A 21,863-nucleotide genomic window follows, 5' to 3' on the forward strand; every position below is an offset into this window, starting at 1 on the left:
AGACTACAAGTTATTAGACAAGGGGTATACTTGTGTTGAAGTCAAAAACGTGGTTGCAAAGCTGACTTATTCTATCCTAGCATTCCTTATGAAGGTGAAGACACTGGATCAGTGGCTACAATTGAGGTCCGCCCAAAGGGAGAAAGTGAAGTCATCAAGGGGGAAAAGCAATACAATTCAGCCACTGCCCAGTGGTCGCAGTGTGCATGAATGAGCCGTCATTGTTTTCTTGTATGCAGTGGGGAAAGTTGGTAAACCAGGTTTTCTTCTTTGGATCTTAGATCTAAGTGCTTTAAGGCAGATTAATTGAACCACTCTGTGGCTGCCAACTGCAGTCATCCTATGTAAAACTAATTATGATATGCTCCAATTTTGTTGGCTTATGTACAGCTAAGGAAATCAAATATTGCATCTCATGTTGGTGTATTGACAGCAACACCTGATTTGTAGTGTGTGCAATTAGTAAATATCCCCTTGCTGCAGTACTGTGCAAAAGTCTTTGGCTCCTAGTTGTATATACTGGTATGTGCTTAAGACTTTTGCACAGTACAGTATGTAAATACTAAATTCCTCTCATGATCACCTTGCTGCAGTACTGTGCAAAAGGGTGCAAATCACAGTAAAATGATACCAGCTTTGGTCTACAGTACCACTTAGAGTGAGGGGACAGATATGCTCATGAGAGTGAATTTTAAGGGACTTTATGTAATGAACATTGAAGGAAAATGAAAGCTTAAAATGTTCTACTTTATAATTCCCAATATTCTATCACCTCCTACCAGTGATCTTCCCAATATGTATTATATCTGGCCATACATTTCCAACCTACCAGGATTGTTTTGTTTCTTTTTATTTAGAGATACAGCACAGAAAAGGCCCTCCTAGTCCAATGAGCTGGACTGCTCAGCAATCCACGTATTTAATCCTAGCCTAGTCACAGGACAAGTAATCTACCAGCTGGTATATCCTTGGAATGTGTGAGGAAACCGGAGCACCTAGAGGAATCCCATGCATTCACAAAGAGGAATTAAAAGCTCCCTGTGAATGAGGGAGTTTCCTCCAGATGCTCCGGTTTCTTCCTACAGTCCAAAGAGGTACCAGTTAGTTTTCAGACCTCTTTGGGAATAAAATGTTAATTTCCTGATCTCATGGCTAGGTACACGGATAGTAGGGTTATGGAGTTCTATGGTCCTGGTGCAAGTCAGTGCGACTGGGCAAATTAAATGGTTTGGCACAGACTAGAGGGGATGAAGGGCCTATTTCTGTTGTATTCTTCTATAACTATGAAAAATCTAGAAAAACGGATTGTGGGTGCAACAGACAAAACTGATCTGGAAATTGTTTGTTTCAGCACAACGTGTTTGTGAGAAGCATCTAGAGAGAAATAAATTACAACGCTCTGGGCAATTTCATATCAATCCACAAATTGTGCTTGTTTCCCACCTAGATACCTGTATACACAGGCTAGTCAGTATCTGGGCTAGGGAACTAGAATATCCTGTGGCCAAATAGCATTCTTTGTCAGAAGGATATATAAGAAATATAAAATAGTTAGAATTGATTTATTATTTTCACATGTACAAAGATACAGTAAAAAGTTTTTCTTGCATACTGTTCATGCTGATCAAATCATTACACAATTCATTGGGATAGAACAGGTTAAATCAACAAATAATGCAGAATAAAATGTAACAGCCAATGAGCAAGTGCAGTGCAAGTTAACAATTAGGTGCAAAATCATAACAACATTAATTGTGAGTCTACAGTGCATCTCATACCATACTAGAGTTGTGGAGAGCGCCCTCTTCTTTGTGGTGGCGTGTTGGGGAGGAAGCATTAAGAAGAGGGACGCCTCACGTCTTAATAAGCTGGTAAGGAAGGCGGGCTCTGTCGTGGGCAAAGTACTGGAGAGTTTAACATCGGTAGCTGAGCGAAGGGCGCTGAGTAGGCTACGGTCAATTATGGATAACTCTGAACATCCTCTACATAGCACCATCCAGAGACAGAGAAGCAGTTTCAGCGACAGGTTACTATCGATGCAATGCTCCTCAGACAGGATGAAGAGGTCAATACTCCCCAATGCCATTAGGCTTTACAATTCTACCGCCAGGACTTAAGAACTTTTTAAAAGCTATTATTAATGCTTTTTGAGATAGTGATTTAGATGCATATCATATTTTTTACTGAGTTAAGTATTGTATGTAATTAGTTTTGCTACAACAAGTTTATGGGACATTGGAAAAAAGTTGAATTTCCCCATGGGGATGAATAAAGTATCTATCTATCTATCTATCTATCTATCTATCTATCTATCTATCTATCTATCTATCTATCTATCTATCTATCTAGAGAACTGTTGAAAGTACTTATCATAGTGGGGTATGTGTCATCATACTGGGGTAGGTGTCCTTATCATAGTGGGGTAGGTGTCCTTATCATAGTGGGATAGGTGTCCTTATCATAGTGGGATAGGTGTCCTTATCATAGTGGGATATGTGTCCTTATCATACTGGGGTAGGTGTCCTTATCATAGTGGGATAGGTGTCCTTATCACAGTTGGGTATGTGTCCTTATCATAGTGGGATAGGTGTCCTTATCATACTGGGGTAGGTGTCCTTATCATACTGGGGTAGGTGTCCTTATCATAGTGGGGTAGGTGTCCTTATCATAGTGGGATAGGTGTCCTTATCATAGTGGGATAGGTGTCCTTATCATAGTGGGATATGTGTCCTTATCATACTGGGGTAGGTGTCCTTATCATAGTGGGATAGGTGTCCTTATCACAGTTGGGTATGTGTCCTTATCATAGTGGGGTAGGTGTCCTTATCATAGTGGGATCGGTGTCCTTATCATAGTGGGGTAGGTGTCCTTATCATAGTGGGGTAGGTGTCCTTATCACAGTGGGGTAGGTGTCCTTATCATAGTGGGGTATGTGTCCTTATCATAGTGGGATAGGTGTCCTTATCATAGTGGGGTAGGTGTCCTTATCATAGTGGGGTAGGAGTCCTTATCATAGTGGGGTAGGTGTCCTTATCACAGTCGGGTATGTGTCCTTATCACAGTGGGGTAGGTGTCCTTATCATAGTGGGGTATGTGTCCTTATCATAGTGGGATAGGTGTCCTTATCATAGTGGGGTAGGTGTCCTTATCATAGTGGGGTAGGTGTCCTTATGATGGTGGGGTAGGTGTCCTTATCATAGTGGGATAGGTGTCCTTATCATAGTGGGGTAGGTGTCCTTATCATAGTGGGGTTAGTGTTCTTATGATAGTGGGGTAGGTGTCCTTATCATAGTTGGGTAGGTGTCCTTATCATAGTGGGATATGTGTCCTTATCATAGTGGGGTAGGTGTCCTTATCATAGTGGGGTAGGTGTCCTTATCATAGTGGGGTAGGTGTCCTTATCATAGTTGGGTAGGTGTCCTTATCATAGTGGGATATGTGTCCTTATCATAGTGGGGTAGGTGTCCTTATCATAGTTGGGTAGGTGTTCTTATCATAGTGGGATAGGTGTCCTTATCATAGTGGGGTAGGTGTTCTTATCATAGTGGGTTAGGTGTCCTTATCATAGTGGGGTAGGTGTCCTTATCATAGTGGGGTAGGTGTCCTTATCATAGTGGGGTAGGTGTCCTTATCATAGTGGGGTAGGTGTTCTTATGATAGTGGGGTAGGTGTCCTTATCATAGTTGGGTAGGTGTCCTTATCATAGTGGGATATGTGTCCTTATCATAGTGGGGTAGGTGTCCTTATCATAGTGGGGTAGGTGTCCTTCTCATAGTGGGGTAGGTGTTCTTATCATAGTGGGGTAGGTGTCCTTATCATAGTGGGGTAGGTGTCCTTATCATAGTGGGATAGGTGTCCTTATCATAGTGGGGTAGGTGTCCTTATGATAGTGGGGTAGGTGTCCTTATCATAGTGGGATAGGTGTCCTTATCATAGTGGGGTATGTGTCCTTATCATAGTGGGGTATATGTCCTTATCATAGTGGGGTATGTGTCCTTATCATAGTGGGGTAGGTGTCCTTATCATAGTGGGGTATGTTCTTATCATAGTGGGGTATGTGTCCTTATCATAGTGGGGTATGTGTCCTTATCATAGTGGGGTAGGTGTCCTTATCATAGTGGGGTATGTGTTCTTATCATAGTGGGGTATGTGTCCTTATCATAGTGGGGTATGTGTGTGTCCTTATCATAGTGGGGTAGGTGTCCTTATCATAGTGGGGTAGGTGTTCTTATCATAGTGGGATATGTGTCCTTATCATACTGGGGTAGGTGTCCTTATCATAGTGGGGTAGGTGTCCTTATCATAGTGGGATAGGTGTCCTTATCATAGTGGGGTAGGTGTCCTTATCATAGTGGGGTAGGTGTCCTTATCATAGTGGGGTAGGTGTTTTTATCATAGTGGGGTAGGTGTCCTTATCATAGTGGGGTAGGTGTCCTTATCATAGTGGGGTAGGTGTTTTTATCATAGTGGGGTAGGTATCCTTATCATAGTGGGATAGGTGTCCTTATCATAGTGGGGTAGATGTCCTTATCATAGTGGGATACGTGTCCTTATCATAATGGGGTAGGTGTCCTTATCATAGTGTGGTATGTGTCCTTATCATAGTGGGATCGGTGTCCTTATCATAGTGGGGTAGGTGTCCTTATCATAGTGGGATAGGTGTCCTTATCATAATGGGGTAGGTGTCCCTATCATAGTGGGGTAGGTGTTTTTATCATAGTGGGGTAGGTGTCCTTATCATAGTGGGGTAGGTGTCCTTATCATAGTGGGATAGGTGTCCTTATCATAATGGGGTAGGTGTCCTTATCATAGTGGGGTATGTGTTCTTATCATAGTGGGGTAGGTGTCCTTATCATAGTGGGGTAGGTGTCCTTATCATAGTGGGGTAGGTGTTTTTATCATAGTGGGGTAGGTGTCCTTATCATAGTGGGGTAGGTGTCCTTATCATAGTGGGGTAGGTGTCCTTATCACAGTGGGATAGGTGTCCTTATCATAGTGGGATAGGTGTTTTTATCATAGTGGGGTAGGTGTTTTTATCATAGTGGGGAATGTGTCCTTATCATAGTGGGGTAGGTGTCCTTATCATAGTGGGGTAGGTGTCCTTATCATAGTGGGGTAGGTGTTTTTATCATAGTGGGGAATGTGTCCTTATCATAGTGGGGTAGGTGTTTTTATCATAGTGGGGAATGTGTCCTTATCATAGTGGGGTAGGTGTCCTTATCATAGTGGGGTAGGTGTTTTTATCATAGTGGGGAATGTGTCCTTGAAACCTGGTGGTACTTGCTTTCACTCATCTTCTTCCTGATGGAAAAGTAGAGATGAGAGAATGTCATTGGCAGGTGGGGTCTTAGATTGTGCTGGCTGCTTTACAGAGGCAGTGAGAAATATAGACAGAGTCAATGGATGGTTTCTGTGTTGTGCTGAGCTGTGTCCACAACCCTGTAGTTGTATTTGCATACCTAGATGATATGGGATGCTGTCTCTGCTGCATCAGTAAAATTTAGTAGGTGTCAATGGGTTCATGCCAAATTTCTTCAGCCACCTAAGGTAGTAAAAGCATTGATAAGCCTTCATGGCTATGACATCTATGTGGTAGGACCAAGACAGACTACTGATGATATTCACTCCAAGGAACTTAGAAACATAGAAAACCTACAGCACAATACAGGCCCAAACATGTACCTACCTTAGAAATTACTATGCTTACCTTTAGCCCTCTATTTTACTAAGCTCCTTATACCTATCTAAAATCCTCTTAAAATACCCTATCGTTTCTGCCTCCACCACCGTTGCCGGCAGCCCATTCCACACACTCACCAATCTCTGAGTAAAAAACTTACCCCTGACATCTCCTCTGTACCTACTGTCCAGCACCTTAGACCTGTGCCCTGGGAGAAAGCTTCTGACTATCCACGCAATCAATGCCGCTCATCATCTTGTACACCTCTATCAGGTCACCTCTCATCCTCCATCGCTCCAAGGAAAAAAGGCCTAGTTCACTCAACCTATTCTCATAAGGCATGCTCCCCAATCCAGGCAACATCCTTGTAAATCTCCTCTGCCCCCTTTCTATGGCTTCCACATCCTTCCTTTAGTGAGGCGACCAGAACTTGGAACTCTCAATCTGTTAACCTCAACACCATTGATGCAGACTGGAGCATGCGCACCTCCCTGTCCCCTACCCCTCCCACCCATCTTGAAGACCATGAAATTCATGTGGTTCTGAAGCAGACTGGGACAGGGCTATTGCAGTCATTCCTCTACAGCAGCACCACTTAAAGTGGACCCTTCGTAATAGATAACAGCCTTGTGAACCAAACTCAGGTTCACTTGAATTTATGAACGTACTTGTTTACTTTCACTCTGATCATCTTTTTGCTTATTATACCAAAGACCCACCTCCCTGGATTTCAACTCTCAGCAGCATTCTCTTAGACAGTTTAGGCCTCAGGTGTTACTTAAGTTTTAACTAGTGTAAAAGTTGACCAACTGCACTGAGAACACATCGCTGTTGGTGCTGACGGATTTCTTGTAATGCTTTAGCCCCTTTTGGAGAAGTTGTGTCAGAGGGGGAGAAAACTGATATTGGTTTTAATAGCAGCTTTTACTGCTGCAGGTACTCCTAGAGCTTTTTACAGCTAATCAAGATGCAAGAGAGACCGCAGATGCTGGAAATCTGGAACAACACATACAAAATGCTGGAGGAGCTCAGCAGTACAGGTAGCATCAATGGAAGGAAATCAATAAGAAGTGATGAAGAATCTCGAACCAAAACATCAACTGCATATTTCCATCCTTGGATACTGCCTGACCTGCTGAGTTCCTCCAACATTTTGTGTGTGTTGCTCACCGCTAATCAGGTTCTTTTTTAGAGTGAAATGCTACTGAACTGAGAGTCAAGAATGATCCCATAGGGTAATGAATGTAGAAGTTTAATATGCAGGAGGAGCTGACTGAGGTCCTTTAGACTGTTTGAAATTTCAAAAAGAACGTGAAAGATGCTGACCAAAAGTGAAACACAATCCAAATAGATAAACTTGGGAAAAGTCTGTGAACTTCCAAGTGATACCAAGTTTTGACTGTATTGCAGCCAGTGATTGGAATATTAGGGCATTGCAATAGGAAATGACAGATTAAGTGATAAGACACCAAGAAACATTGCTGCGTGCCAAAAAATGCCATAATATTTCAATGTATTTTCCTTTTCAAGGAATACAGCACTGTTTTCCAAGAGAGAATGATGAGTGCCAGAATTGAGGCCGAGAGAAATGTTGTATAAGCAGGAGCTGCACAGGAAGCTAGTGCCAAATCTACCCTTCCTGCTGCACAGTTGAGTGGTACCGACATGGAGGACAATCTGCACTCTCTTTTGTATTCATCGTTTGAAGTTTCTCTCCATTTCTGTCTTTGCTTGTGTCTCACTGTACAGAGCTAACCAAGTGAGTGTTCAGAGCTGCTTTCTGAGATGCTACAGTTTCTTGCCATATGAAGAGAGTCTGATGGCTCTTGAGGTGTATTCACTAGAATTCAGAAGAATGAGGAATGACCTCACTGGAACCTACCAAATGGTGAAAGGCCTTGATAGAGTGGATGTGGAGAGGATGTTTCCTAGGTGGGAGAGTCTAAGACAAGAGGACATAGACTCAGAATAGAGGGGTGTCCTTTTAGAACTGAGATGAGGAATTTATCGTATATTCCGGAGTATAAGCAAACCCCCCCCATTTTCAAGGTTAAAAAAGTGACATTTTCATGTTAACTGGGTATAAGCCGACCCCTTTTGTAGAGGTTTTTGATTTAATTGGAAAAGATCACAAGATCTCACGTGCCGGTACTCTGCTTTGCCGGATTCAGAACCGGGAAATTTTGTGAACCAGTACCTGCAAAGAAAACAGGCCTACACATTGGAGAGCGTTATAGGCGAATTCTTAATAAATAAACCAGGGAGAAAAATTTTGGATTAGGTCTCCAATAGTAAAGAACCCTCAGAATTGTAACCCCCGTGAAACCATTTAGCGCCCATCGTTATAACGTAAAATCTCATTAAAACATAACACAGGGTGGCAGGATCAGTAGGTCTACTCAGTATTGAGTTTGCGACCGCCATGTACAAAAGATTAAAACAAATGCGATATGATGCTGGCTTCAAGATGAAGGTTGTTGATTTTGCTAAAGGAACGAATAATTCTGCAGCTGCTAAGAAGTTTAGTGTAAACGAGAGGGAATGAGAGAGTGGAGAAAGGCAGAGGGCACGCTGAGGGAAATGCCAAAGACGAAATGTGCAAACTGCGGGAAAACATGCCAGTGGCCAGAACTGGAAGAAAAAGTTTTAGAGTGGGTGAATCACCAGCGATCGTCCAGATACATTGTTACCAGAGAAATGGTTTGAGTTCAAGCATTGAAATGGGCCGAAAAACACCATTAGGTCAGCGAAAATTTCAAAGCTACGCGATGTTGGTGCACCTGATTTATGAATAGACGTGATCTTGTGTTGAGACAAAAAACAAAGATTGCTCAGAAAATTCCCACGGGGTGTTGTTTACGTTCAAGAATGCTGCTCGATGGACGAAGCCAGTTGCTTGAAGTGGGTAAAGGAGGTGTGGTGTCGACGTTCCGAAGGTTTCGGGAAAGGAAAGTCTCTACTTGTCTGGGACATCTTCAAAGCGCTCTCGTCAGGTGAGACAAAAGCAACATTGAAAGCTGAAAATACGAACATTGCAGTCATCCCTGGTGGTTTGATCTCTGTGCTCCAGCCACTAGATGTGAGTTTAAACAAACCATTCAAAGAATTCATGCGACAACAGTGGAATGAATTTGACTCAAAAACAGCCAATAAATATGACCTGTCTTCTGTGTATTCATTTTTCCAAAGTTGGCACCTTCTGTATAAGCCGACCCCCTAACTTTAGGACCAAAATTTAGGGCCAAATTCTCAGCTTATACATTGGAATTTACAGTATTTAGCCAGAGAGTGGTGAACCTGTGGAACTCGTTGCCACAGGCAGCTGTGGCGGCCAAGTCTGTATGTATTTTTAAGGCAGCATTTCATAGATTCTTGATTGGTGAGGGCATGAAGGAATATGGGGAAAAGGCAGGAGATTGGGGCAGTGAGAAAAAATGGATCAGCTATGATGAAATGGAGCAGAGTTGATGGGCCAAATAGCCTAATTCTGCTCCTATGTCCTATCGTCTTAAGGTCATATCAAAAGGTCATTCATGTTTCTGTATAACTTAAACATTGCATAATGTTTTCCTTATCCTTCAGTGGTGATTCATAGTGAACTTCTCCCTGTCCTGTGTCACCTTGACTTCACAATCCTGTCTCAGAGTGTGACTGCTGCAGTCACAATGGGTTAAATCATACCCACACACCCCTTGCCTCCTGCCCCATTAATCCTGCAGCTGCTGTTGCTCTACTGGCATCGTAGAGGCTTTCACTACTTAGCTCCTCCACAAAGTACAGCAGACAGATCTCAGGTGGTGGAACCTGATGCCGCATCCATGGACTGCCTTGATGGCTATCAATGGTTCACTGCTGTCTAAGGCTTCACTCTTTCAAATGTATGGTTTTCCAAGGTGGCTGAAGACATCTGCAATGATTTAAAGCAATATGAAAACATATTTGTGAAGTAATTAATGAGTAAGTAATGAACTAATACAAATTGTTAATTGAAAGCATGTTGTGAAATAATGATATATAAGATAAAAATATTAACTTTGACATTTTAAATGAGGCTGATTGACACCATTCCAGTGGATAGCTGCTGCAGTGCTGAGGGGCTGAAGGTAAAATGGGTTGCAGTGTGCAGACATGGAAGTCAAAAACTCATTGAAGTGTGAAGAGTGAGTGAAGGTAATTTTCTGCAGAACCTCTCCTGACAATGAAGCACTGTTCAGCCTGGTATCATTTACTAGGCACCATTTCTTTCATCTGCTGGCCTGGATTTGTCTGAGCCAGGCCTTGATTGTTATATTTCCACAAGGGCAAGTCAAGGCAATCTTAGGCCCCATTTTCATATTGCTGGAGTCAGCTAGGGACTGGTGATCACTCAGCATAGTGACATGACTGAGGACAGGTTTTCATCAGAGTGGGAACCAGATATTAATGAGGATTGAGACTTAACAAATGAGAAGTGGCACTCCACGAGTTTCATACAAGCGCATTCTACATTCCTAAAGACCTCTAATAGGAGTAATTTTTTTGTTTCTAATATCTACCAGTTCATACATTGACTCTGGACTTAGCAAAAAAATCGATAAAATATGGACAGTGAAAGCTTTATTCTGTTGTCTCTTGTGGGTGTGCAGATATTGTAACCCAACATTTTTCTGTGCCCTTTTGTGTTCACCTTCTTGAAGAAACACATTTATCTTTTGGCAGAAAGGCTGTCCAAGGTTTGGCAAACATGCATCACAGCACAAAATTTGGCAGAAGAGGTAAATGAAAATAAAATCTGTGGGTTAGGTTGCAAAAGAAACGACATTCATCTTTGTGATCATCACCTGCAATTCCAAAGAGGTGACTGAGGAATTCTTGCCGCTTAATTTCTGATGTCTACATAAATATGGCATTATCTGTCTTGTAGCACAAAATGCTATCACGTGATCCTATGTAAGTACAAAAAATGTAGCACAGCAGAGGAACATTTCAACATTGTACAAAATCAGATCATGAAATGGAAGACAGAACAGTATAAGATAGGAGCAATAACACTACTCAAAATGATAAAAAGCTGCAGAGCAAGGAAGACTTTGCATGATTACCTACAGGCCACCTTTCTCCTGGTATAAGTGATTGCTGATAGAGCTTGCTACATCCTATAGTCTCGAAGAAATATTTTGTGTGAAACCTCAAACAGTCAGTTCACAACTTTTCCCTTATTGCCACGTAATTTCATCACTCCAGCAAGCTCAAACTGCATTGGTAGCTGAAGAGACAAAGTGAAGTTGATTTCACCAGAATAAAATGGTGGATGGGTGAAACGACCTAAGAATGCTGGAGTGCTTTAATGGGTGTGCAAGTTGGTTGGAGGGCACAACAACCAGTGACAGTCCGGGGCATGACTTCAAACTTAAGCAGTCTTTAGATTTGGTGGTTGAACTTTTTTATGGGGAGGGAAATGTGGCACTTGGATTCAGAGCCTTGGTATGGGAGTATCCAAAAGCTGTTGGGTCATTATGAGAGTGGTGGAATCAGAGGGACTCTGTACCGTGAAAGCATGGTTGCCCTTGGAGTTCCCAGCAACAATTTCTTGCAAGAAAAATAGACAATCCCCTTTCAGTTCAAAAAGAACAAGATATGCAGAATGGTGTAAGCCTCATGCATACTTGATGCAGAACTTGCAACAGACAAGTGCAAACATAAGAGCCAAGGACAGTAACAGCAGGAGCAGACCACCAGATCTCTAAAGCCAATCCAATCATTCAACATGGCTGACTCCTCTAGCAAGAATGATGCAAAGTGATTTTATAGAACTTCACTGACTGATGAGGCTTTCCAGGCACAATTTTGCTATCTCCGGGGACACTGATACCTGATTTTGAGTTGATATTTGCTGCTCTGGCTTGTAGGGTAGCATTGTCTCGGAAGGCCTCCTGTGTTATGCCTGAAATCTAAAATACCTGCAGTGGTCTGATATGCTATTGAGGACGTTTATTTTGTATCAAGTTCAATGCTTTCTATGGTGGCAGCAAACAGACCTAATGCTATGAATACTGCACATCTGCTCCTGGAGTGCAGAACTTTACTGTTGTTGTCACAGAATTTGATGAGTGTTGACTGAATTACCTATAGGCCAGTAAACTGCAAACCCCTCACCTGTGGGAGCTCAGCCCTGTCTGAGGTCAACAGCAAAACTGCAGAGCTCATTGAAACAGCCTTCACTGCAAATGACATCTGTCACTGGAGATCCACTATGAAAGCACATTCCAAAAATTATTCTCAAAGGCAAATAGCCTGCAAAGCCCTTGTCACCTGCAAAGTTTCTCTGTTTGATGTGAGTCAGTTTTCCGCTTTGTGGCAGTGGATCAGTCATTTCAAACATTACTTTTTCTGCAAGTTAGATAAAACAAATGTGTCAGAGTTTAATTATCTGATTGTAGACATTTTCCATTTGAGTGTTTTGTTTCATCACTGTTACAGGTGTGCACATTTGTTTGCATTCAAATCCCTTGAGGAGATCAAAGTGTAAGCACACTTCTGCAAATCATGTCAAAGGCTTTTCTAATTGCAATTAGGCAAAATATGCTGATTGAAAAATATTTAATAAGATGTTTCTCTGTTGTCGGGTTGATAGAACTTAAAGGACAGTATTCTGAGGGTTGTCAGACAAGGAAATAAAGCTGAAAGGAACAGTCAACATCATTTGCCATTTGACTATGCTCAATAGGTCAAGAAGAGGTTATCACCTTTGGAGGAATTATTACAGAGAAGGACCGAAAACGAAAGGAGCCATTTTGTATATTTGGATTTGCTAGGCAGGGCAATTCAAGATACTTTCAACACAGACATAATAAATGGACTAGCACAGATGACTAGTGTAGCAGTTAGAGTGATGCTATTACAGCTTGGGGAGTTCTGGAGTTTGGAGTTCAATTCCAGCTCCATTCTCTAAGGAGTCTGTACATCCACCACATGGAATGTGTGAGTTTTCACTGGGTCCTCTGGTTTCCTCCTACAGTCCAAAGACGTACTGAGTAGGTTAAATGGTGATTGTAAATTGCTTCATGATAAGGTTAGGGTTAATTGGGTTTATCAGTGGTTACATAGCTTGGCTCAAAAAGCCAGTAGGGCCGACTCCACACTGTATTGATAAATAAAATAAAATACTGGAGGAACTCAGCAAGTTAAGCAGCATCTATAGAGGGGAATAAAGAGTCAAGCTCTTGGGCTGAGATCCTACAATACTGAGTTCCTCCAGCATAATTTACAGTATCTGCATTATCTCATGTTTATGACAAATGGACTGTTTATTACCAAAAACACAAGAAAATTGCAACCTTGTGTTGGCCACTGATGACAAAAAATTCTGCCAGCTGAATCTATCAAAAGATAAAAACTTAATATATTCTCGGTAGCCAAGATATTAGATATAGCTGTACACTTTATTAATAAAAAATAACTACTCAGCCAATTGTGTGGCAAGAATTCAGTGCATAAAAGCATGCAGGCATAGCCCAGACATTCAGTTACTGTCCAGATCAAACATCAGAATGGGGAATATAGAAAATAGAACAGTACAGAACTGTAACAGACCCTTCAGCCCACAATGGTGTGCTGAACCAATGAAATTAGTAATCAAATGCTAATTTAAATTTATCTCTTCTGCCTACACAAGATCCACATCCTTTCAAGTGCTTAACTAAACATCTCTTAAAATTCACTAATGTTTCTGCCTCAACTACTACTTCAGGCAATGTATTCCAGACATCCACCACTCTTTGTGTTTTTAAAAAAAATCTTTCTCCTTACATCTCTCCTGAAATTACCCCCTCTCACCTTAAGTGCGTGCTCCTCTGGTATTAGACCAAAAAAGATACTGCCTGTCTACTCTTTCTATTCCTCATAATCTTATAAGCCTTTATCAGAACTCTCCTCAGCCTCTGCCATTCCAGAGAAAGCAATCTAATTTGTCCAACTTATTATTGTACATGCCCTCTAATCCTAGCAACATCCTGGTAAACCTCTAAAGCCTCAGCATCCTTCCTATAATGCGGCAACCAGATGTGGCCAAATAATTCAAATGTGGCCAAACCAGAGTTTTATAAAGTGCAACATAGCTTCTTGACTTTTGAACTTAGTCCCTTGACTAATAAATCCAAGCATGCCATATGCCTTCTTAACCAGCCAATCAACCACTTTCAAGGAGCTACGAACATGGACCTCAAGATCCCTCTGCTTAACAACACTATTAAGAGTCTTGCCCTTACCCTTTTACTGCCTCTTTACATCTGACATACCGAGGTGCTGCATTTCACATTTGGCTGGGTTAAACTCCCATCTGTCATTTCTCTGCCCATATCTGCAACTAATCTATATCTACACTATCCACAATGCCATCAGTCTTTGTATCATCTGCAGACTTACTAACTAGCCATCTACACTTTCATCCAGGTCATTTATATACATCACAAACAGCACACTACAAAACACCGTTAATCACAGTCCTCCAACTAAAGTCCCTTGACCACCACCCTCTGTCCTCTATGAGAAATCCAGTTCTGAAACCAAATGGCCAATTCATCATGGATCCTCTGCATCTTAATGTTATGGATCTACCTCCAATGGGAGACTCTGTCAAACACTATACTAAAATCCATGTAGACAACATACACGGGTCTACCTTCACTAATCATCCCCGTCACCTCGTCAAAAAACATAATCGTTAGTAAGAAGTGGCTTTATTCATTTATTTCTTTGTTTTTTTAGTGCTACAGTCCCTTCGGGCCCTTTGAGCTGCACTGCTCCAGCAACCCCCAACAAACCCAACTAACTCTAACCTAATCACAGGACAACTTACCACGATCAATTAAACTACCCGGTACATCTTCGGACAATGGGAGGAAACCTGTGCACTGGGGAAAAACCCATGCCCTCTGCTGGGAGGACATACAGAGAGTTCCTACAGAACAATGTCGGAATTGAACTCCAGAACGCTGCAAGCTATAATAGAGTCATGCTAACCATTACACTACCACAGCTTGCCCCGCACAAAGTACCTCTCCCACATAAGGCTATGCTTTTCCATTTGCTCATAAATCCTATCCTAAACATTTTCTCCAATATCTTTCCGACCATTCCATAGTTCCAGGATTATCCCTGGTTCACTTCTTGAACAAAATTAGCTACTCGCCAGTCCCCTGGGACTTCACCCGTGGCTAGAGAAGACACAAAGATATTGGTTAAGGCCCTAGCAATGTCTTGTTTTGCCTCTCTCAAAAACCTGGTTTATATCCTATCAGGCCCAGGGGGGTTATCCAACTTAATAACTCTTTAAGAGACCCAAAACTACCTCCTCCTTTAACTTGAAATGCCTGAGCACATCAATATGTTTGCCATTGATTTGCCTATCCTTTACATCCTTCTCCTTTGTAAGTACTGCTGTAAAGTACTCAGTAAGGGCCTCACCTTAATAAAGTACTCAACCTTCGCATCCATGTAATTGATCCCCCCTTTATCATTGAGTGGTCCTACCCTCTCCCTAATTATCCACTTGTTCTTGATGTTTGTATAGAATGCCTTCAGATTCTCTTTAATCCTACTTGCCAAGGACTTTTCATGGCCCTTCTTGGTTTTCCTAATTTCCTTCTTCAGTTCTTTTCTGGTTTCTTTGTCATCCACAAGGGCTCTACTTGATTCTAGCTTCCTAAGGTTTCCATACTTTTCCTTTTTCTTCTTGACTAAGTTCACCAACTCTCTTGGTATCCGAGGTTCTCTTACTTTCCTATCCTTGTCCTTCCTTCTGACAGAAACATACCCGTCCTGTGCTCTGTCCATTTGATTTTTACATACCCTCCACGAGTTAGATATGAATTTGCCCAAAAGCAGCTGTTCCCTTTTAACTCTCCCTAGTTTCTGCCAAATGCTCTCATAATTTACCCTGCTCCAATTTAATGCTCTCCAGCAAGGTCCCTAATTATCTTTAATTTAAGGAGTTGTGGTCAAACTTCCTTAACTGCTCACCCACTGAAAAGTTGGTATCCAGGCTAGGCTCATTACCCAGCACCAGATCCAGTACAGCCCCTCCTCTTGTGCTGATTTAAGAAACCCTTCTGAATGCACGTGACAAATTCTGCCCCATTTAAACTTCTGCACTAAGAAAGCCCTAGTTTATATTAGGGATGTTGAAGTCCCACATAACAACAACCCTATTGTTTTTACACCTTTCCTTAATCTGCCTGCATATCTGTTCCTCAGTGTCCCAGTGGCAGCTGGGGGGAGGGGGGTCTGGTGATTGCACCCTTCCTATTTTTGATTTCTACCCATATAGACAGGTGGATGAATCTTCCATTATATCCCCTCTGAGTGCAGCTCAGAAATTGTCCCTGATTTGTAGTGCAACTCCCTCTCCCCCAATTCTTAAATAGGCATGTGAATGAAAAAAGAATGGAGGGCTATGTGGGAGGGTAGGGTTAGTTTAAACTCAACACACTATCATGATCACATTATCTAAGGCAACTTATCATCACCTATTGGAAGTATTCTCGAAACCTAAAAAATAAGGGGCAGCACAGTAGCGTACTGGTTAGCACAATGCTTTACAGTACAGGCGACCTGGGTTCACTTCCCACTGCTGCCTGTAAGGGGTTTGTACATTCTCCCCATGACCACATGGGTTTCTACTGGGTGCTTCGGTTTCCTCTCACAGTCCAAAGACATACCAGTTGGTAGGTTAATTGGTCATTGTACATTGTCCCATGATTAGGCTAGGGTTAAACCAGGGTTGCTAAGAGGAAAGGCTTGAAGGGCCTATGTAAAGCTTTATCTCAATAAGTACAGAAATAAATTAATTGGACAAAAATTGGTGGTGGTAGATGGAGGGGGTGGGGTAAATTCGCATATTATTGAAATCAGTGTTAAGTACAAAGTAAACTAACCTTCCTTGTTTGCTTGAATACTTGTCTGGAAACTCCTTTGTCACAATACCATATTCAGAGAAAGGTATAATACTCATAATAAAATGATTAGTGTTTATGGGCAACATGTGAACTGACAGAAACCATTACGAACATTTTATTTCCAATACAAGAAAGCAAATCTCTCTTGATGGTGTCAGATTGGAAGCAAAATCTGGAAATTGTTAGTAATAACTTCAGATATAAACACTTGTAATAGATTACTCTCTCCCATCTGACAGAAGGTGTATCTTATTTACTGATTATTGCATAGATAGGTAAAAATGAATCACTGCTGTAGGAAATGTACACTGGAGTAAAACTGAGATTGTCTAGCAGGCCCTGTTGAAATGGAATATCTTAAGAACCGGTAACTTGTTTAAAGTATTTTGTTGGTTCTTTGTGCAGATGTTGTTTCCAGCATTATTTTGTCAAGCTTACACAGCCCCACCATCCTGTACCATGTCCTGAGATGACAATAAGTTTGGCAACAATCATAGGTTGATCCAAATGTTTACAGTAGATCAAACAAATTATCCAAACCAAACACCATGTAGGGCAATGCAGTTGTGATCAAGCTGATGTAAGTGGGCTTGGAGAGCTGCTGCTTCACTCCAGCAGTAAATCAGGTTCAATTCTGACCCATACTGCTAGCAACATAGAGTTTGCACACTCTCGCTGTAACCTCAGGATTTCCTCCAGGTGCATTTGTTTTCTAATGTCCAGTAGGAGGGTTAATTGATGACTTATATTGTCCTGAATATGTAGGTAGGTTGGTGGTAGGAGTTGATATGAATTTAAGGAGAATAAAGAAGAATTAGTGCAGGATTAGTTGATGGTTGGCATGGACTTGCTGGCCTGTTTCTGTGATATTATATATTTTTATTCAGAGATGAACTGGATGAGAGAATATGTTGTACACCTAAACTCTATATTAACAATTAGGCAATTCTGTGGAACGTGTGGATAGAATTAGGAAGTTGCAAGGTGAACTGGCAAACAATGGTGGTCAACATAGAAAAGGAAACTCAGGCCTCGGACATTGTTCAAATGAAATTCAGCAAGCACATTAAATTACAGCCTTTCAGTTTCAATATTGAGTTCAGTTATATCAAATCATAATGAGTGCCCCATATTTTATGGTACAGCAGTTACTGTTTATACCTTTATCATTTTTAGCTCCTCTCTATCATTCTTTTGGTTTGTTTCATTGTTCAATTACAGCTCCCAATTTGCCCTGTGCTGTCATTTCTTTGACTCCATTTCTCCTACTTCCACTCTGCTTGCACTTTATGTTTGTTCTGATGGAAACTCATCAGAATGAATTATTTATTTCCTTGGGAGGGGAAGCCAAGGTGTGGTTCTTTTCTGCAAAAAAGAAAGCTGGGATCTTCAAATTTACTCCACTGCTGCTTCAAACACAGTATGGTTAAATCATGAATTTATTCCCTCTAAAGATGGTTTAAGCTTGTGCAGAGACCTACTGTACTGTCGTTAACTTAAAAATAGATCAACCGGATTGCTGAAAGTGTCCTGCATTTTCTGTTTTATACAGAAATTATAACAATACTGTGTCTTTATTGGTACTGCCTACGCATGATTGCTTTACAGAATTCTATTCAACTTGGCCTATCATTTATTTTCTTTATACATGGAGTGATAAAGAATTATAATCATGTTTAGATTTGAATTGTCGTAATCACTATGAATCACTCTACTATCATGATTATATCATTTCCTCAATCTCTTCCAAGTGTTTCATTACTATAACAATGCATTTGTTTTAAATCAGTTGATAAAATGCATAGTTTTTATAATAAGTGTGAACTGGTAAAGGGTTAATTCAATAGCAGCTGGTCTTGTAGATTGTCCCAGACATCAGATTTCTCCAGCATCGTGTATTATTGTTCCCACAATGTCAACTGAGAGCCTTAAAACTGGAGTTGATGGATTTTGTTAGCTGTGATAAAGAAGGGCAGAAGTGATCTAATTCAATGCTGCTATACCTCAGAGGCCAGATTCAGTTTATAGCTTGCTGTTTAAAAATTACTCTGTATCCACCTCACTAACAAAATGGATGATTTTGCAATTCCTCCTTACTGAGTTTCACTTCAGAATCTCCTGTAACAACTTTATGTTGCCTTCACCTAAATTTATTGTGCTAATTAAAATAGAGTTGTCAGCAATTTTTTGCCCAAAACCGTTATTAAATTGCATGTTGTCCATGTCATACTAATGTCTGAGCCAATAGCAAACTTGATGCCTGAATCCTTAAAATTTGATTTTAAAATATTGCAGTTTATCTTGCTCGTGCCAGACAATTGAATAACAATGAAATATAAAACAAATCGGACAGGGTTTCAGGTAAATTATATATTTTCTCCAGAAACATATTTTAATGGCTATTGGTGACTTGGAATGACTGGGGCCTTGTTGGATTATAACCAGTTCACCTGCTGAGTGCATCCTAATGGTATAATATGGTGGTGTGCTGTCACTGCTGTCATGGTTGCCAGACAGTTTGAATGTCCTGAGCTGCCACATCATTTCATTTCACTTGCAGGACCTGAGTGTGTAATCAGGGAACAGCAGTGGCTGGTGGAGGCTGCTGCCTTTGTACTCCCTTTATTGTTCCGTTTGCCAGGTTCTGTAGCTTTGACTCAGCCCACTGAGTGATTCTGCTAGTAACACGAGTGCAAATGCTTGAAAAACAATACGCCATTTCCAGGTACATTTTCTGAGGAGAACCTTTGAGCTCAATATGTGATATCTGTCCACACGGCAGCAATCTGGCACTTGTTCTAGTAGGCCCAATGCACCTGTCAGGCAGTGGCCGAGGAGCCAGAGGAGGATTCAGTAATGGAATCACCATGGTAACGTCAACCGAAGGTCAGAAATGTTATCTTTAGTGCCAAGCTGAGTGGATGGCAACTCCTCGTTTAAAACCTCCCCAGTTATGCAGCAGCATCTGACAATCCACTGCTTCTTCCATACTCCACTGGAGGGGCAGTTGACCCACACCTGGCATCTAGTCTAATCTGACTTGGCATTATGTCCAAAAAAGACAGATTAGGAGTGGAAGGCCATTACTCTGTCTGGCAATATGGAACCAGCAGTAGTCTACAAGGAATGGCACTGGGATCAATAATTTGGATGAAAATGTGGATGAGTGGATTATCAAGTTTGAAAATGCCAGCAAAATTGGTGGAGATGTGGACAGTGTAAAAGATCATCAAACTGAAATGGATCAGTTGAAGATATGGACAGTGAAGAAGCCAATGGAGTTTAACATGGGAAGTGTGGGGAGTTGCTTTGGAAGGTCAAATGAAAGTATACAGTTAATGATAGACCCCATTATAGCTTTGAAGCAGAAAGGGATTGAAAGGTCCAGGTACATATTTCAATGAAAGTGGATATGCAAATCGATAAGGTGATAAAAAATGTGTATGACATGCTTGCCTTCAATGGTAGTGATGTTGAATTCACAAAGAAGCAAGTCATGAAGTTCAGAGGCACAAGAGATTGCAAATGCTGCAATTCTTGAGCAACTCGCATAAAATGCTGGAGGACCTGTTGACTGTTTATTTCTGTCTGACCTGCTGAGTTCCTCCAGCATTTTGTGTGTGTTGCTTAGCATTTGTAGTTGCTCAGTTGTAGTAATCAAGCATTACCAACCCATTTTCCCCGACTTCTGGTTAGCAAGGTTTACAAGAATGCTATAGAAATGTGACAATCTACATTTCAGGAAAGGTTGAACAGACCAAATCACTTTTCACTGAAGAAGAAGTCGTTGGGCCTTGATGGAGTTGCTGAAGTAATAGTGTATATTCATGTGGCGAAGAATTTAATTGCAGGCTAACAGTACAAAACAAATACTTAAAAAATCTAAAGACTTATTTTCCAAAGAGGGGTAAGAATATAGGATTTCACACCACGAGGAGTATTTGATGATGTGGATGTCTTTAAGGGAAGCCTTAACAAGCCTACGAGAAAATAGCTTGAGCTGATAAATTAAGATGAGGAAAGATGGGAGGAAGGTGGAGTGAAGCAAAAGAGTTGGAATGGACTGTCTTTTTGATTTCTTCCAGGACAAGGAGAGTGCCTTCTGAACTTGCTGTCCTGCTGCACTTAATGTGACACAACAATATAGCAACATGTTCTAAATCACGAAGATTTCACAGAACCCAACATGGCACTGTTCAAAGTGACTTGTATGCCCTTCGCAAAGTGTGATGTTCCCCGTGGCATTCACTGCATCTTTGCTGTCATTGCCTTGTCTTCAGTTTGATAAATATTGTGATAATCATATGGAGGCAGAGGATCGTCTTTCAAGATGAATTTGGAATAGAAACAAGCTGATTTTGGCCTTTATACAGTATGCAAAACAAATAATAAGTTTTAATTACATTATCTATGATAATGTGCAAAGAACAATTATATCAGATAATAAAATATCACTGAACCTCTTTGACAGGTATTTCTGGGTTAAGTGATAATATTTTGCCTTTATGATAATTTTCCTTTTAAAATTAACTGTTTTAAAAATAAATTTTCCCTATACGTAAGAGTTAACATATCCAAGTTTTATCTTGTTCTGTGGCAAAAAAAAGATCCTTTCTGAAGCTATTCACAGCTAATTAGCTACTTTTGAAGTGACATCACTGTAATATAGGCAAGTACAACAACAGCCATCCAATCACATTGGCTGTATAAATAATCACTCTGATCTATTGACCTATCACACTGATTTGGTGATGTTTGTTGAAGGAGAAGAGTTAGCAAGAATCATGCTGCTGCTATACAGGTTCCACTGTAGAATCTTCCATTGTGTCTGAAAACAAACAGAATCTCAGATAAATCTCTTACTTGAAAACCATTATTTCCATCAGGAAAATATGTTAGTTTTACTTACTATTTTCTGAAGAGGTAGATGATGCACTGGATTATTTGTGTATAATAATACAAAACAAAATTTCAATTTATTTTATTGACTATGTCAGCTTTTATGCAGGAATGAGATGTGCTACTGTTTTGGGCATCAATTTTCTTTTCATTATTTGCACAATTTTGCATCAAGAAAAGGTTGATATCATTAATTTTTCAGCAATCCTCAGTGTCATACAAAACATTGAACAGATTTTTCATCCTGTCACTGCAATAATCCAGTAATTTTGGAATGAATAGCACTTTTCTGGCCACTGCAATGAAAATCATGGGCAAAGATGTTGTGCCAAGTTAATCCAGTCTCTGAT

General features: G+C 40.9%; 1 protein-coding gene across 1 annotated transcript in view; it reads left to right on the plus strand.

The window, feature by feature from the left end:
- Nucleotides 1–21,863, plus strand: part of astn1 (astrotactin 1) — a 2,716,024-nt gene that overhangs the window by 1,840,580 nt on the left and 853,581 nt on the right. The gene's annotated exons all lie outside the window — the stretch shown is intronic.

The sequence above is a fragment of the Hemitrygon akajei genome, chromosome 12, assembly GCF_048418815.1.
Source record: "Hemitrygon akajei chromosome 12, sHemAka1.3, whole genome shotgun sequence".
Lineage (NCBI taxonomy): Eukaryota > Metazoa > Chordata > Chondrichthyes > Myliobatiformes > Dasyatidae > Hemitrygon > Hemitrygon akajei.